Raw genomic sequence first — 6,904 nt, 5'->3', positions numbered from 1 at the left:
ACCTTAAAATTCTTCTGAAAAAGCTATTGCTGAGGTTTTAAAGTCGCAGATCTCTGCCTTGGCCATAACACTGCCATCCCCATCCATCAATAAAACATCCGCTGAGAGCTCCCTAGCACAACGCTGTATTTCTTTACAGTCAATGTGGTACTGAGGAGCCCAGTAAGAAACGGGTGCTCCCAGCCGCCCTTAGACCACGAAACAGTGATTAAAAGTGAGTGTTCCACAGGCCTGGTGGTAAAGCGGGAAAATATCTTCCAGATGTAGCACGGTAATAATCTCCTGAAGAAAAACAACACAGAATGAATAGTTACAGAATTAGCAGAAAATACCTTAAAGTAGGAATTAGTTTGAAAGAGGGGAGCTCTTTGCATTAGCGAATTATACTAACAAGACTTCCAGAGTACTGATCGGCCAAAATGTGAGTCTGCTAAATGTAATCGTTAAGGATTAAACACGTTTTCATGAAACACTTTCTATAGGCAGATGTTAAGGGTTTTACACATCTTGGGCCGTTAGTGTCGGTCATGGTATGTTTATGGAAATGTACTGGAAGTGAATGGTTTGACTGACACATGGAAAGTTTAATCTGCCGTGCTTGCCGTGAACAGAGGATTTTCACTTTGCGGAGTGGACAGAGTCTTCTGTGAGGAATTGTAAATGCTGATTCGTATGGTGGGTAACTGCATCCCAATACACTTAAAACGTCCACCATCACAGTGGCAAATCCTATTAACCCCCGAATCCTGTTAACCAGTTCAATCTGGTGTTTTAGGTGTGTGGACAGAATAATATAGTTTTAATGCATTAAAAACTATATTATATTACTTTTTTATTTTTTCACTGAACTTTTAAGTTCAGTGCTGAACTATTGTATTCACCATTAATTTCCTTAATTATTTGTATGTATTATTCATCTTCATAGAGACCCATAACTAAGAAAAAACATTGCAGTTTTTTAATAACATTAAAAAATAGTAATAATAATACAAAATAAATATACTTTTTTCTTTATCTTGCTTTTTAAAACTTTATTTAGCTATCTAACTTGATAAAGACCCAGAAGTAAAAACAGTACAGCTATTTAATAACCATATTAGTAATAATAGTACTTTCTTTCTTTCTTTCTTTCTTTCATTCACTTTATTTAGCTATCTACTTACATAATGTGTTAGAAATGTGTCTAGTTACAAATTATGGTAATAGTAATAATAATCCATCCTTTATTTATTTATCGCTTTACTTTTTTATTTGTATATTTTTCATTTTTAAAAAGAGACTATAAATCAACATTTTCAGCAGTTTGACCTTCATCTGTATCTAAATTTGATTAGATGTGCCCACTTTTTCCAAAACAAATTGAGACTGCAAATGAACCGATTTTAAATTCTGTAACATTTTGATGCTTTTAAAAGACCAATATTATCAAATTCAATCTTTTTGCCAGATCGTGAGTGAATGAAGGTTAATGGGAATTATCTTTGCAATTTTTCCAATCTCTTTCTGGTTTTAACTAAACAATCTGTTTTGAAAATGAACATATAGGGAGCTTGAAGCATCTTCCACAAAAATCAACATATGCTTTGGCTTTTCAGAAACAAACGCACATGTTTTGTCTAGAGTTACATGTGGCACTTGACATGCACACACAGGTGCACATGAGAAAACCCCCTTCTTGGGATTATATATTTCAGCTACAAGAAATCTGACAGGATGCACAGGAGCTTTGCAAGAGAACTCGGGCAAATCTGCATTTGGAAAGTGAACAAAGCTATGGACAGGGAGCTTGTGTTTCATGTCGCTAATGAAAGCCACTCTTCTTTAGGGCTGCATACGTCCACCTGAGGAACATTACAGTCACCATAACCACTACCCCTCTAAAGTACTTCAGCGTGGCTGCTGGAGCAATCATCACTTTATATGAAGAGAGCTGTATCAATTAAAATAAGGTCTATGATTGATGACAAACGTTGAAACATGCCTTTTTTCCTTTCTATGACCGTCATTTGAGTCATTTTTGCAAAGACTATGTTTTTGTGTAATAGACGTGGATTTATTTTGGTGATAAAACCCATGTCCTGAATTACAGTGTCTGCTTTGCGAGGTTTTGGTCTCCAGGATTGTTTAACACAGGCCTTTCTCCCTCATAAATGGATAAAGATGCAATGCTACACAGTGACACACACTGACTGAGCGCTTCAACAAAGCATTCTTGTGACGAAAATCCAAAAGTGAGGTAATGCGGTATGAGGAATGGCTAAAACGACTTTATACGGATGACTTTCCTCCAATTCAGCTCTGATCTACGAATACGAATAGCTTTACTGCATTTTTTCCTTCGTCTTTTATAGGAACTCAGATCACATAAGTTGCACTTCTCATGGTAATAATCCTCCATAAGTTAATTAAAAAGGCACAAGACTTTTGGCCTCATGATTAAATCTGCACAGCCTAATTGAGGTTAAATTCACATTTTGGCAGCGAGTCACTGAAACACTAATAGGATGACTTAGCAGTAACTAAACCTGACCACAGGGGAAGTACAGAGAGCTGTGTTGTATATCAATGGGTTTGATTATTGCACTCACTCTAAAGAATAGAATTCATTAACTTTCAAATTCGCTCATTATATTCAGCCCTTATCACCGGAAGGCTCATTTATCACCTTAAATAGGCAAAAAGAAGACGTAACAGCAAAAGAAACCCCAAGTGAAATACACTTCAAGTCAAGCCCAAGTTTAATTTTAAGGCTTGAATGTGAAGTGCCGGTATAAAAGCCTTATCTTTTCTCTCTGACCTGTGAGGCAGTGTCCCTCGAGGGTTAATCCACATCTGAAGAGTCTTCTCAGATTATAGAGCAGCCAGGATCTGACACAAAGGTCAAAGATCAAGCACACATAATTAACAGATAGCAGAGCACTTTAAAGCCTACCTTCATTAAGTTCTGCAGGCAGCCATGCCAGTAACTAAATACAGATAAGGGTGGCTTAAACGTCTAAAAGGTTTTTTAATGGCTCTGCTTTTAAACGGATACAAGGAGAACATTGATTTGCAGTTTAAAATTTGGGAATTTGTGTATGTACTATATGTAACGAATGAAAATAATAGATTTGCAGGTGAATTGTGAGGCATTAATACTTGAGATAATGTTTGGCATTTTAGATTTTAAATCCATATTGAATACTAATGTTATGTACTATATATATATATATATATATATATATATATATATATATATATATATATATATATATATATATATATATACTGTATATATAGGAAAACAACTAAACTAGAAACTCAAGAGTGAGAATTAGACAGAGGTGTATCTCCTTTCCACTAGGTGGCACTGTTGAAGCAATTTGCTCCTACATTTTTCAAGTGGCTTCAAAGTTACACACATCACATTTGATCAGATAACCTTTATCTGTGTGATGTGTTGAATTTTTTGGGCACAACCTTTTGCATATCTTTTGATCTGTATTAGTCAAAATAAACACCAAAAAACCTCACATTGTGCAAAACTCTGATTGAATTTGGATGGAAAATCTCAGGAAGCTTTGCGTGGATTTGAATTAAACCTATATATTGTTGTTTATATTAAGCTTGCGTAATGCATAAGATATACTTATTGATCTTAGTTTCTAATTTTGCAAACCAAAACAAAACTTATATCTGAATACTGCTGTCATGCTGAAGTTTTGGTATTATTATTATTTTTTATTATGTATTTATTTATTTTTTTAATATATGGTCTTGCATAAAAATATGCAGAACCCACACAAAACCCTGTTTGGTGCTATTAACATGCAGTTAAACAAGTTTATGCATGAGACAGTCCAAAACAAGTTAAACTATACACATAAATTAGACCATTTATTTTTCTTAATGTGAAATGTAAACCTTGGTTTGGATTTTAATGTTATAATGCGATTTTAATGTTATAATGTGAAGGTTTATATTTAAAAAAATGAGCTGGCTAAATGACTCCTCCAGAAACGGTTCACACACACAGTAGTTTTCTCTTTGATGTACTGTGATATTAGAGAATGGTATCAATTCACAATACATTCTTTTCCATACGGGAAATGATAAAAAATAATTTAAAACATTTCTTACTTGATATTCCAGCAGACATAAGTCAAAGTATTAAAGTCCAGTCTCCCATGGTTAGTCTAGTTTTATATCCTTTGATATTTCTCCTCAGACTGACTGGTATTTTCAAGTAAAATACTGCCAGTTCTTTATATTACAATAACAGCTTTGTTCCATGAGAGCATAGACTAACAAAACGCAGATTCCAAATTCAATAACGGGGAATAGAATAACTTAATCCCGCCATTGCCCACAAGTCTCAGGTTATTTAGAAAGACACCTTATAGGTCTATATCTGCGTTCTGATATACTGTGATCCTCTAAGACAGCCGTGATTTACTTGGTCAAATTCTGTGACCTCGCAAGGAATGGTAAAAGTGGTCTCAGCTGCCATTAATCTGAGATCTGTGCCCCATACCCTGCTACTGTCGCTTATAACAACTCATTTCATACCATCTGTGTAAGAAAATCAGCTTGTGGACTTCTCCAAAATTTACCTTCTGCCTGTGTACACCTTCGCCGTGGGCTAGTGCCTCAGTTTTTGATTGTTATGCTTAGCATTATTTGGATTACACTACCAGCTGTTGAGACAGGAAATCAGTTGTACTGTATATTGCTTAAAGGAATATTTCAAAATTTAATTTGAGGCTTGGCACACAATGGCATATAAATGTAACTGTTGCTTCTTACAAACTACAACTGAGAGGTCAAAAGCTTATCTATTAATAATCTGTTTCAGCTGTTAGCCCAATTTTTTGCGAGTATCATTTCTTAACATACCAATTGCTTTAAAGTGAGTGGAGGTGATTAATCAAAGTTTGTTTTTTAGGCCACATTCTCACTTTAAGGTAAATCCACTCATAAAATTGATTTAACAACAAAGCAAAATGTGATTTGTGCCCTTCAGTTTTTTTTTTTGTTCTTGAAATTATCGATTTACTGAAACAACGGCGAGCAAGGGATTTTACTGTTGTTCTTTTAACCCACAGAGATACAACATTTAAATTATTCATCTGAAAACTAATAATTGTAGAAAATAGCACATATTGTTAATAAAATGAAAAAATCTAATGCAATTCTAGTACATCACTAGTACACTTCATAAATTAATTAATTATTTTTTTCAGCATTTTTCATTTATCCAAAATCACCGGTGCTTGTCAATAGTTTAAAATCAATACAACCTGAATTGTATAGTAACTACCCTTTTTACATTTTCTTTCTTTCATTTTCTTTTTAAAAAATGTCTTATATATATGTATACAACCCACACACACACACACACACACAGACACACACACACACTAACATACAAAAAGACTTTTAGACTTTACACTTGAAGATGTGTAACATCACACAGCTGTGTAGTACAACCAGCTGAGATCAGGTAACTCTATGTCCAGACTTCTGAGAGGTTTTCAAGAGTCAACTGAGCTGTAGGGAAGAATAAAAAAAGCCCTACATACCAGAGAGGACAGGATTTTTTCTTTCTTTCTTTCTTTCTTTCTTTCTTTCTTTCTTTCTTTCTTTCTTTCTTTCTTTCTTTCTTTCTTTCTTTCTTTCTTTCTTTCTTTCTTTCTTTCTTTCTTTCTTTCTTTCTACACAAGGCCTGCTACTTTATTTTATTTTATTACATTTCTAATGAGTTTATTTTTTATAAGTGAGGTAGCGAGTAGAAAAGTATGAACAGGTGTCTAACTTATACACCATTATTATTCAGATAACAAATATAACCTCCATCTCTTGCCGAGACACTGTTTTCAGTGGAATAAGTGGAATAACATGATACATCCATTACAAGGTTTCAAGGTTCATAATCTATTTATTTATTTTTAATCATGCGGGTGCTGAAAGAAAACCAAGTGAAGTGTGGTGACAATTTAAATTCAACCTCAAGATGTCTTGTTTGAACAAAGACACAAAGCTGCTACAATGTTTGAAAATCTGTTTATTTTCATCTAAAGGGCAAATGAATTTGCTTTATTATATTTTAGTTCCATAACTTACAAAATATTAATAAAAAAATATATAGCTAGTATTTGAAAATTTCACTTTCCTGTTGTACTTTTATCAGCTTCTTCTGACTGACCTTTTTACGCTGCACTTTAGTTGTTCTAGGGACATACACAAACGCATTTAAATATTGTTGGACACACACATTGTTAAAACTGCAAATGAGGCCTAGTGAGTTGGTCACAGCTGCCACACACATTGTATCTCATTCTGCTCTCATTGATTTAGCTTCAGTGTGTACATATAAAACATCTGTCTCTTTTTAACTAAGTTTCAAATGCCCATAATGCCAGACAATTTTGTTTGTACATTGAACGATGCTTTTTTACTTTTTTTTTTTTTTTTTTTTTTTTTTACATATATTTTAACTTAAGCACAATATTAACGTAAATACTTTAGAAACAATTATAGGCTACAATAATCATATGTTTCCTTTATACGGTTTCCGGTATTTTTATTTACCCATCGTTTCACAGTAATTTTAAAAGCCATCTTACCTTTTTACTTTTTTTTATGAAGAATGTGGTAAACAGAAAAAAAAAACGAAGACGACAGAGTATTCCGATATCATTACAACAATAACAAAAAACATAATTTTCGATTCATCTTTTTAAATCATCTAAGAGTCTGTCTATATTCACATCACTCTGTATTCCCAATTGCCACAATTTTTCTACCGCATCCGCTGATAAGGCTGAATAGTTACGCTCTTGCATTGATTGACAGGTGGGATCGAGTAAAATTGGGCTTTCGGGTTGGCTGGCTTGACGCTTTTATAGTCTGCCCGACCGGAATC

Source organism: Carassius auratus, chromosome 11 (assembly GCF_003368295.1).
Source record: "Carassius auratus strain Wakin chromosome 11, ASM336829v1, whole genome shotgun sequence".
Classification (NCBI taxonomy): domain Eukaryota; kingdom Metazoa; phylum Chordata; class Actinopteri; order Cypriniformes; family Cyprinidae; genus Carassius; species Carassius auratus.
This window is presented reverse-complemented; position numbering follows the sequence as displayed.